At 45.3% G+C, this 11,167-nt stretch overlaps 1 pseudogene; it reads left to right on the forward strand.

The window, feature by feature from the left end:
- The first annotated feature begins 1,578 nt into the window (after window positions 1–1,578).
- LOC101590436 overlaps window positions 1,579–11,167 on the forward strand; it is a 20,346-nt pseudogene continuing 10,757 nt past the window's right edge.

Genomic DNA, 11,167 nt, shown 5'->3' on the forward strand with positions numbered 1-11,167 from the left:
ACACAAACACAGAGACACACAGAGGCAGAGATGGAGATAGAGCTAGAGACAGAGGCAAAGGCAGACAGTGAGAGAGATTGATTCTTACAAAGTAGACCCTAAACCCAAGGGACTGGCTGCACTGTGTTAGAGGCCAGGCAGGTGGAAGAGAGGACAGCATGGCAGTGACTAGAGCTCACATGGAACTCTAGAGGTAAGTAGGTGGAGCCTGGACTGCAAAGACCTCTGAGCGCTGTGTTAAAGATGTTGAACTTTCTTCTGTAGGCAGTGAGATCCCCAAAAAGTTTTAAGTCAGGATGTATTATAATATTTGAACTTTGGAGGTAGAAGGAGCTCAGCCCAGAGCATAGTCTCCCTTTTGCTGTCTGGAGTTCTGTCTGGAGGGCATTTAGGGTGGGGTGGGACATCTGAAGGGTGAATCTTGGAATGTGCCAGACAGATCCCACCAGGCACAGGAAGGACAGAAGAAAAAACAAAAAAAGCACAGGCCTCCCGGGAGAGGCACAGAGGAGACAGAACAGAATGCAACTCCCTGCAGCAGCCTCCCCGGAGGAGGAAGAGAGAAAATCAAGGCACTGTGGCCTCAGACCCAGTGCTGAACACATTAGTCAGAATGCACTCACCACCCTGGTGGGGTCCAGGGGAGCCCATGAGTACTCAGGGGGAGCCAGAGAAGTGGGGAAGCACTTTTCCTTCAACAGTCTGCAGTGGCTAGAGCCTAGCTGTGGAGGCTGGGACTGCAGTGGAGCCCAAGCAGGAGGATGCTGTAGGCTCCAGGCAAGAGATCAGAAGTGACAGAGCCTCTTGAGGAGCTACTCAGAAATGCCCCCCGGCCTATGGGGCTGAAACTTAAAGGCCAGGCAGGAAGTTCCTTGTCCCAATTTCTCCATCTCAACTAAGGGCAACTCCACCCATTTTGCAGCTTCTGACTGTCCTTGCCACCATCCATAACCACTCTCTGTTTCCTGGCATCACCATGACAAGCGATGTGTGCATTTGAGCTTTAAGTTTATTGAACCTATAGGTTGATGTCTTTTTTCAACGCTCTGGAAAATTATCACTTTCCATATTTTCTTTTTGTATTTTAGGGAAGGATCTACAGGGTGTTCAGGGTCTCACTACTAGATCAGACTCATAGTGATTCACCTGTTTATAGCCTCCCAAGATCTGGGATTATAGGTGCACACCACCACTTCCAGTCTCAATTGCCATCCCAGTGCACCCCAGGGGCAGGGCCAGCATGGCAGGCCCAGGGATTGAACCCCAGCCCTTGCGTCTCTAAGTAGGCACTTAATTCGCTGAACTATTTGGCTGGCCCTAAAGTTCAGAAGGATTTTTTTTTTTTTTTGGCTAGCTCAGGATGCCTGAAGGGCAGGTTGGGTAAAGCATGAGGATCTGGGGCTCGAACCACAGCATCCTGAGCCTGACTGCTTTGCTTAAGCAGGCACTTAAACAACTGAACTAATGGATAGGCCCCCCTCCCTTATTTTCTTTTTGAGGCAGAGTTTTGCTGTGTAGTTGAAGGTGGCCTTGAACTCATGGTGATCTTCCTGCTTCAGCCTCTGGAGTATTGGGATTATGGCCGTGCAGTACCACGCCTGGTGATATTTTCAAACATTACCTCTGTCTCATTATTTCTCTTCTCTTGTGCTCTCTTTCATCTGTTAATTTTGCACAATTTCTTTTGATCTATGAAGTGTAATGGAAAAAATAGGCCATGTGTGATAAGTTTTTGCCCAAATCCAAATTGCTGGATTATTATGAGGTTGTCTAATAGAGCTGAACAATCACTTCGTCTTCCTCCCTCAGCTCTAAATACAACTTGCTTTCACCTTTCTTGAGTGGAAGGGAAGCCCCAGTCAACTCCTTGCATGAGGCTAAGCCCCACCTCAAAGTTGGCCACAAGCAAAAGTCCATTTAACCCAACTCACTTTGTCTCAGGTCAGAGGCTCCCTGCCATTTTGGTGGTTCTCTCTGTGTCCTCAGAAAAGCCCTCCCTTTTCTTTTTTGGCCTCTCTCCTACACTGAAAGACCTCTGAAAAACCTAACAGTGTGCCTTTTAAGTTTAAACCTTTTACTATGATAGCAAAGGGTAGTGGGGCAGGCCTATAATCCCAGCACTAGGGAGGCTGAGGCAGGAGGAGTGCTCTGAGTACGGGGCCACTTGAGGTATATAGTGAGTTGAAAGCCAGCCTGAACTGCATAATGAAACCCTGTCTCAAAATGAAAAAAAAAAAAAAAGATATAAAACACACTGCCATTATTCCCCCTCAAAGTATTCTTCCTTGGGCCAGCATGATAGCTCAGTGGACTAAGCACCTGCTTAGGCAAGTGCAGGGACTTGGGTTCATTCCCCAGCACCACATACCAGGCTGGCATGTGAAGGCACATGCCTGTAATCTGAGCCCTGGGGAGGCTGAAAACAGGATGATCACTACCAGCCCAAGTTGCTTAGGTAAACCCTGTACCCAATACATTTTTTAAAAAAATCTTCCTTGCTTCAAACACTTACTCCATCATTCCTGTCACTTTCCAAAGCAGTTCTGGAATTCCTCTTGCATGAGTGTCTTTTGTTGTGCACTCAGGCCTGTCGTGATGGCCTGAATTGACTAAAAACATTTACCTTTCATGATCATTTCTGACTTTGGGGACGATCCAGGGGCACACTTAGTGGGATCCAGTGGTTGAGCTTCAAGAGGGTACACTGCAAGGTTTTTGCCAGCGGCCTTTCCATTGGGTGGCGCTCAGTAGCAGCAGTCACTGTATTTTTGATCATATCTCATGAAAACATTCCTGAAAGAGGAATTCTAGGACTGGTTCAGAAAGCACCAAGAATGATGGGATAAGTGTTTCTGAAGTGGTGGGGGAGTATTTTGAGGTGGATCAATGTCAATAAATCTTTTTCCATAATAATTTTTTTAGAATTTAAACATGCACCATATTTTTAATCATTCTCTTTGTGCTTAATCTATTGTTAAACCCATCCTGTGAATTATTATTATATTTTTCAGTTCTGGAATTTGTACTTGATCCTTTTTCAAATATCCTACATCACAGGGTCAGACGCCTTCTCCGCGTGCCTCCTGGGCAGCTCTGCTCCCCCACCCTTCCCTGAGGGCTGGCCTGCCCAGACAGCCCCCTTTTTCTCTGGTTGGCAGCAGCCTGTGGGGAGCACCTGGAATACTCTGAAAGGAAGAGAGGGAAGTATAGGCATGTTCCCCAGCTTTCTCCCAAGTGTCACCAGGTTGCTCATGTCTGTCCCTCAGTGGACATCCCAGTTCCAGTCAGGTGGCTGTCTGCCCCTTGTTCTCCCTTGCTCAGTTGGGGCAGCTGTCTCTCCGTGCTCATTCAGTCCTATGTATAGTGACAGCACTCCACTGCCACTAGCTCCCACAGCTCTCCTGTCATTTTCCTACTCTTTCCCATACTTCGAAAGCACCATTTGTTAGATTCTCCTCTAACCACTAGAGAATGTTACCATTTTCAGGTCAGGATACTGACTGATGCAGTAAGCTCCTTTTTTGTAGTTTCTGGTTTCCTTACAGAATTTGCAGGCATGCCTTTGGATCTGTTTGAATCCAGCAATTGAGTGTGTAGCTCACTTTCTTTTTGTGTAAAGCACCCAGACACGCCCCTCCACAGTGACACATGCACCTACGGGGTCCCTGGCCCCTGGAGGAGCTCTGCTAGTGTTCTCAATACACAAGAGCCATCTCTGTCCTTTCAATTGCTTCTCTGAACCCCGCCTTCATCCTCCTTCCTGAGTCCTTCTCTGGCTCCAGACAAATCTAGGAGTATAAATGTCCCTTGTGGAGAGCAGAGCAGCAGGCCCAAGGCTCGCCAGCTGTCTGGTGATCTTCCGGAAGGCACTGTCACAGCTGGGTGCTGAGCCCCTGGTGGAGTTGGAGTAGCCTCTGGTGTCGTGTTGCCGAGTGAGGTCCAGGGGCTGCAGGAGGAGAACCTGCAGGGCTCCTGGGTAGAACTGCACTTCAGCAATAATGGGAACGGGAGCAGTGTTTCAGCCTCAGTTTCTATTTATAATGGTGACGTGGAAAAAATACTGCTAGATGCCCAGCATGAATCTGGATGGAGTAGCGTCAAGAGTTCTCACTGTGAGGGCCCCCCTCGCTCACAGACACCACACGCTAGTAACAGAGCTTCTAAAATGGGTACACATAACATTGGGGAGAAGAACAGCTCTCAGTTGAAGAGGATTATATTGAGAGAAGGAAAGAAGTTAAAAGCATCTTGAAGAAAAACTCAGATTGGATATGGGATTGGTCAAGTCAGCCAGAAAATATTCCCCCCAAGGAGTTCCTGTTTAAGCACCCGAAGCGCACAGCTATGCTCAGCATGAGAAACACGAGTGCTATGAAGAAAGGGGGCATCTTCTCCGCAGAATCTCTCAAGATCTTTCTTCCATCTCTGCTGCAGTCTCATGTATTAGCCATTGGATTGGGGAAATACATTGGAAGGTGTCTTACAACCTCCACCAGCACTTTCTTTTTGCAGAACCAGGGATTGAACTCAGGTCCTGGTGCTTGTCAGGGAAGCGCTTATTCTACTGAGCCATCTCCCCGGCCCACCACCAGCACTTTTCGCTGAAGAACCGGATCTAACTTGGCTGACATGAGGATTTTTATATGAGCTTGGACAGCTAGGCTGAAGAGCATTTGTGATTCTTCTTGAATGGCTGCACCATTTATTTATTCTGTACATGTTGTGTTTCTGATTAGTAAAAGAATAGACAGTAAAATCATGCTGATCTATAATTATGCCTATGGGATCGATTAATAAGCATGACAGACTAATATCTACTGTAAGAATTTAGTAGTACATTTTCTTTGGATAGTAGATACACATAGTATAAATAATTTTAATATGCTAGTCATGATGTATGTAGTTTTTAAAAATGTCTAACCTCAGTTCAGTTAAAACACTATTTCAAAGAATGAACAACATTGATATTAAAATTACTACATTACCTGGCATGGTGGTACACATCCATAATCCCAGCACTCGGGAGGCTGAGGCAGGAGGACTACCCATCCTGACCTGCAGTGAGATCCTGTCTCTCTCAAAGTAACCGAATAAAAAAACTAAAGGGTTGTTCCCAAAAGAAATAGCGTGGCCTTATGATTACGCTGTTGCTGAATGTTTAATATGGATGGGTGCAGGTTGTCTGTAAAGACCACTTCACCATACAAATTGTTCTTATGGAGTAGTGAACAAGGTGCAAGCACAAGCTCCCTGAGTCATGCGTTGAGCTTCTGCTTTCTAGTGAGGACCCCGGGAGGTGACCTTGGGTGTTGGTTTCCTGATGAAGGCATTTATTTAGTATCCTTTACCCTTTGTTACTCTGGGTTGCTGGATTTAATCTTATTGCTGTGCTCAACTTTTTTTTTTTTTTTTTTCCTGTATTTTAGGGAAGGGTCGACTGGATGTTCAGGGTCTCACTACTAGATCGGACTTGTAGTGATTCTCCTGTTTACAGCCTCCCAGGTGCTGGGATTACAGGTGTGCGTCACCACACCCAGTCTCATTCCCTGTCTGTGCTCGCCCTGGGGGCAGGGCTGGCACAGCAGGTTGGGATCACTCCACTGAGCTATTTGGCTGGCCTGTGCTCAGGTATTATGTGCTCTTAAAATTAGCTTTATTAGGCTGGGAGATGGCTCAGTAAAATAAGCGCTTCCCTGGTAAATGCAAGGGTCTGAGTTCAATCCCTGGTTCTGAAAAAAAAAAAAAAGACAACCTTTATTAGGGGCTGGGGAGATAGCTCAGTAGAATGAGCACTTGGCTTGCAAGCACGAGAAGCTGAGTTCAATCCCTGGTTCCTCCAAAAACAAAAAGAAAAGAAATTAGCTTTACTATAAGCAAATCTATCTACTTTAGAAGATTAGAAATAGAAGAAAATAAATTATTATCAAGTCCTTTGGAGATTATTGTAATTGCATAGGGTTAAAAATCTAATTATGTACAGGATCTCAGAATAAATCCTGAGGGCATTTCACTGACCTTCTCAGACCAAAAAGCTACAACTCTTGTTGCACAGGTCCTGCTTTACCTTGGTCTTAACCATCCAGTAGAAAAGTATGAAGACGAAATATAGGAAGTAAAGCCATGTTGTTATGTTGAGCTGTGGGGGACTCAGGTCAATAATTTCTGACATTGCCAGTTAAACAGAAGACCCAATGCTATTATGCGCTACTGGACTCTTTTAGAATATTTTGCTGAGTTTACACACCTATAATATTCAACAACAGAACTTAAAAAAATTGGGATATAACTATGAATGTCCATTTTGTATCTGTGTATTCAAAGTGGTTGGGATAGATATATAGTTGCATTCTCTTAATGAATAGAATGATTTGTTCTAATGGTGTTTGTAAGTAGGATCACAAGTCTGCATGTTGTACAGCAATTAACCACTAAGAAGAATATATGCAGTGTATTATTTGTTGAAACTGTACTTTCGATTTGATTTGAAACTGTCTCATTGCTATATGTTTATCAATAAAACTTTGAAAAGAAAAAAAAAATTTCCTAAAATTTCCCCAGTACAAAGTAAGAGAGGACAGCTGTTCCTGAAATCAGCCAAGCCTCTTCAAGCCCAAACAGAAACTGGTTGAAACTGACAAGAATAAAAGAAAAAACATGTTATGAAAAAAAAAACTAATTATGGAAGTTTCTTGATTAAACCAAACCTGTTATCCATTGTGTCATTTTTATCTTTTTTATAGCATGATTTTTAGAAAGGCTCCACCTTTGATATGCTCTATATATTATACTGTATTGTTTCACCTTTCTATCCTTAATTTAGGTGTGTTAAATGCAACATTTTAATTTTAAAAATATATACATACATTTCCTTTGTAAGGGTCAATTCAGTCATTGTTTTTTTAGGCCAAAGATAGAATCCAGGGCCTTTGTTCTATGAGCTACATCCTCAGCCTTGCTTTTGTTTCTTATTTTGAGACAAGGTCTTGCTAAGTCACTAAGTTGCCCAAACTCACCATCCTTCAGTCTCTGTCCCTGGAGCTCTGGGATCACAGGCAGACACTACCACGTGCTGCTTACAACTTGGTCTTAGCTTTTGCTTGAGACCCACTTGCCAGGGCCTTTCCCTGTCAACACATTAACCGTTCCTGGACCCCTGATTCCCAGTCTCGTGAGGTAATATACTTTGGATTGTGCTGAACCTGCATTTCAATCTCATCCCAGTTCCTGGTCAGCCTCTATTTTTAAGGCTGTGTGACCAGGGCAACTTACTGAACCTTTTTTTAAAAAAAAATTTTTATTTATTTGTGTGTGTGTGTGTGTGTGTGTGTGTGTGTGTGTGTGGCCAGCTCAGCCCACCAGGGGGCGGGGCTGGCTGGCATGTGGTGCTGGGGGATTGAACCGCGGTCCCTGTACTTTGCTAAGCTTGTTCTAAGTAGGTGCTTTAGACCACTGAGCCATCTCACCAGCCCCCTTACTGAACCTTTTTGTGCCTTGATTTGTACATTGCTAACCTGGAGTTAAAATTGCTTGTATGTATGATTAAAGGATGTGATGAAGGGCCAGAACTTAGTATAGAATTAGGCCCATAGTACACACTCAATGAAATGACACACTCAATGACAATGAAATCCTTGTACTCTGAGCAGAACTCTAGGGACAGTATCGACATAAAAATAGCATCTTTTGGATCCACACAGAGGGCGCAATTGTTCTGAACACAGTGGCCCTGAGTTTCCTGCTACCCCTTCTGAAGACTCTGGAGTGATTTTGCCTCTGGCAGTGGCTCTTGAAAGCTGCGGGTGACTCAGCATCACCTGCTCACCTTTTCCACATCTCTCTGACCTGGTGCTCACCTGGCCCCTTTCCTCAGATGTGTGGCACAGCGTGGGGGTGGGCACGGCTCTCCCCAAGTTCATCCTTCTAGTCTCCTGCCAGCTGCAGGGCCTGCCCCACCCTGCAGGCTCATCCCGCTGTCCTTGCTCCATGCCCTAGACCTAGGGTCTCTGGGTTCCTGTGGCCCAAGTGTGAGTGTGTCACTGCTGGTGTCAGCGCCCATAGGCTGCCTGACGTCAGGTGCAGGTGGGTCCGCTCTGCTGGCTGATGACTGTGCTGTGCTTCCTCAGGGCGGGCCGTGACAGCTGGGTGTCAACTGACTGAGGAGGAAACAGGAACAGAAGATCTTTTCTCTGTGAGAAGAGGGAGTCAGGTGACTCAGAAGCAAGGCACTGTGCTTCCCTGAGTCTCAACCTCTTCATCTATACAAATGATCTGGAGAATTAAAGGTCCCTCCCTCCCTCCCTTCTTTCCTTCCTTTTCTTCTCTCCCTTTGCAAGTTGATGAGAAGCCACAGAACAGGAGCCCTCTCCCTTCAAGTCTCAGTGTTCAGCACTCCATAAATTATGACAAACATAAGCAAGTCCAACACTAACCAGTTCCAGGGCCTCTAGCCAATTGCATTTCTCAAGGCAACTGAGCAAGAGGTGGAGAGCCGGAGTCCAGCAGCCCCAGAGCTGCATGGTCAGAGCTGCGGGCAAGAGTGTGGGAGAGGGGTTTGCTGGGTAGAGCTCAGAACCTGAGCCTGCCTCCACCCCCAGGGGACCATTCTCCACAGTTTTTTCCTCTGCAAAATGAAGCTGGTGCCCATCAGGAGGGTCAGGTGTTGGGTGTGTGTCCTCCCCTCCGTGCTCCTTTGGATCTGGATCCGGCTGGACAGCAAGCCACGTCCCTCCTCCGGGTGTCACAGTGCCACAAAGTGAGGAGAATGAGTCAGAAGAATGAGCACAGCCTCCCCCTGCTCTGAAATTCCTTCCATTCTGTTTTCACTGTTTTCTTCCTTCACAAACAGCTATGGTTTTAGGAGAGCCTGGACTCAGCTTCCTACATGAATCAAATTCAAGAAATGCTCACTGCACACCAGGAAGGGCGTTAGGTGTTGCACAGGCAGGATATGAATCTCAGCTGTGTCCTGCCCCCCAGAAGAGGGCCTGATCCTGTTCAGAATCGTCGGTGGATGATCGTCGTTCTTTCCTGCTCCCCCTCCAAACCATATATTCATCAAGAACTCTCATCTGGCTTAAATCAGTTATCAAAATAGCAGAAGTATTTTTTTGTTTGTTTGTTTGTTTGTTTTTTTTTTTTTTTTTTTTTTGCTCCGAATGCCTTCAAGGCATGACTGGCTGTCTTGTGTTGTGGGGATTGAACCACAGGAACCTGAGCTTGACTGCTTTGTTGAAGCAGCCACTTAAAGAACTGAGCTAAGGGGCAGGCCCCCTAGTTATCAAAATAGAACTTGCTCCTGTGAAATTTACTCTTGCTTTGGCATCAGCTGATTATTTAACCAAAGGAATGGTACAGATTTAATTTCACAAAAGAACATGTTTAGGACAAGATTCAAACAGGAGAGAGGGTCCTTCTTGAGCCCAGCCCCCTGGAACTCTGAGCCAGCCACCAAGTCCAGGCCTGGTGGTGCACACCTGTAATTCCAGCGCTAGGGAGGCTGAAACAGGAGGATTGCTATGAATCTGAGCTGCGTAGTGAGACCGTATACCAAATACATTGGAAAAAAAAGAGTGGGGCCTAGAAGAAGAAAGTGAGGTCATTGGAGGTGGTCTTTGAAGGGACTACTGGGACCCTCTCTTGTATTTTTTTTTTTTCTTCCCAGCTGCCCAGAAGTGAACTTGCCTCTTCTCTGTCACAGATTCCTACCATGATGTACTGAACTGCCATAGGTCCTATACAAGAGTGCCCAGCGATGGTGAATTGAAACATCAAACCATGACCCCAAATAAACCTTCCTTCCTTGTAAATTGCTTATCCTTAGTATTGTGTCATAGTAATGAAAAACTAGCAAAAAGCTCTTTTCCTAATCTGACTGGTTCATATGCTAAGTTTCCTTTAGCTCATGATATCACCAAATACATCACGTAAGTGGCAGATGGATCATGATGGAAAGGACTCATTTACATCTTGCCTTCTGGTCAGGCCCTGCCTTCTGGTCACAGTTCCAGGAAGGAGAGAGAGAGACAGAGACACTACTTGAATTTACCTTCATGTAGTGCCATTTTTCTCTCCTAAATCTTTGCTCATATGGTCTTTTTTGCCTGGAAGAACTTCTCCTAGTCCAAACTCCTCTGTATCTAATTTACTATAACTCTTTCTTTATGACAGTACAAGAGCCATCTCTTGATTGTCCTTCCTGTTACCCCTAGCCAGGGTCAAGTGTCTTTTTTCTGTGGCCAACAATGTCTGCTCTATACTCTTATCAAAGCATTTCCAAGGCTGGGGAGATGGCTCAGTAGAATAAGCACTTGCCTGGCTTCAATCCCCAGTTCCAACAAAAAAAAAAAAAAAGAAAGCCTTTCAATCCCGTTCTAGTTGCCCTGATACTTGAAGGGAGTGTTGCTGTCCCAGTCACTGTGTTCCCCAGCCTCCAACAAGGCTTGCGCGCATGGTGGGTGTTGCATCCGTGTCTGTGCAATACACAATGCCTCCAGACAGTGAATAACTGAGTGTGTCCTGTACTGGGGGTTTCTCGAATGATAGGAGGGAGGCTAGGGATCTGAGATGACAGGACTGGATGCGAAATCTAGAATCTCTTGGATAAGTTTACCTAAAAGGCATCGATCATCCCATCCAGATGTACGGTGACTACACTGGACCACATTTTCTCATTTCCCATCTCAACAATTTCTCATAGCTCTGCTATGTTCCTCTTTTTTCTCTCCTTCATCTGATATTTACAGCTACTGCAAGGGGATTTGTGGTAAGGTTTTCGCCTGTAATTAATCCCAGCAAGGACTGCCTGAGCAGCCTCTTACCCGTAGTTACGTCACCTCGTTTCAGGGGGACATCTGCCCACTGCTGAAACTGGCAGGGATTTTCTGAGTAGAGGAACTAGGGAAGTCCAATTTGTGGGGGGAACACCTACTCCTCCAAGATGATCGAGGATTCACGTTATCTCCAGTAGTACTCCGCTTCAAAATTCCAGCATCATCTTTTGTTAGAAGGGTGTGAACCCAAAGCTTTCACTTGTTTCCTTTCACTTCCCTTTTCTCTGAACAAATTTGAGGGGAAAGGTCTCTTCATTCCTTTTTTCCTAATATAATTTCAGGCTCCTTCCATACAAAAGCACAAAAGAAAAAAAGAGTACAAGAGAGTATTTTTTTTT

This window comes from Octodon degus, unplaced genomic scaffold (genome assembly GCF_000260255.1).
Source record: "Octodon degus isolate 3935 unplaced genomic scaffold, OctDeg1.0 scaffold00212, whole genome shotgun sequence".
NCBI classification, from domain to species: Eukaryota; Metazoa; Chordata; class Mammalia; order Rodentia; family Octodontidae; genus Octodon; species Octodon degus.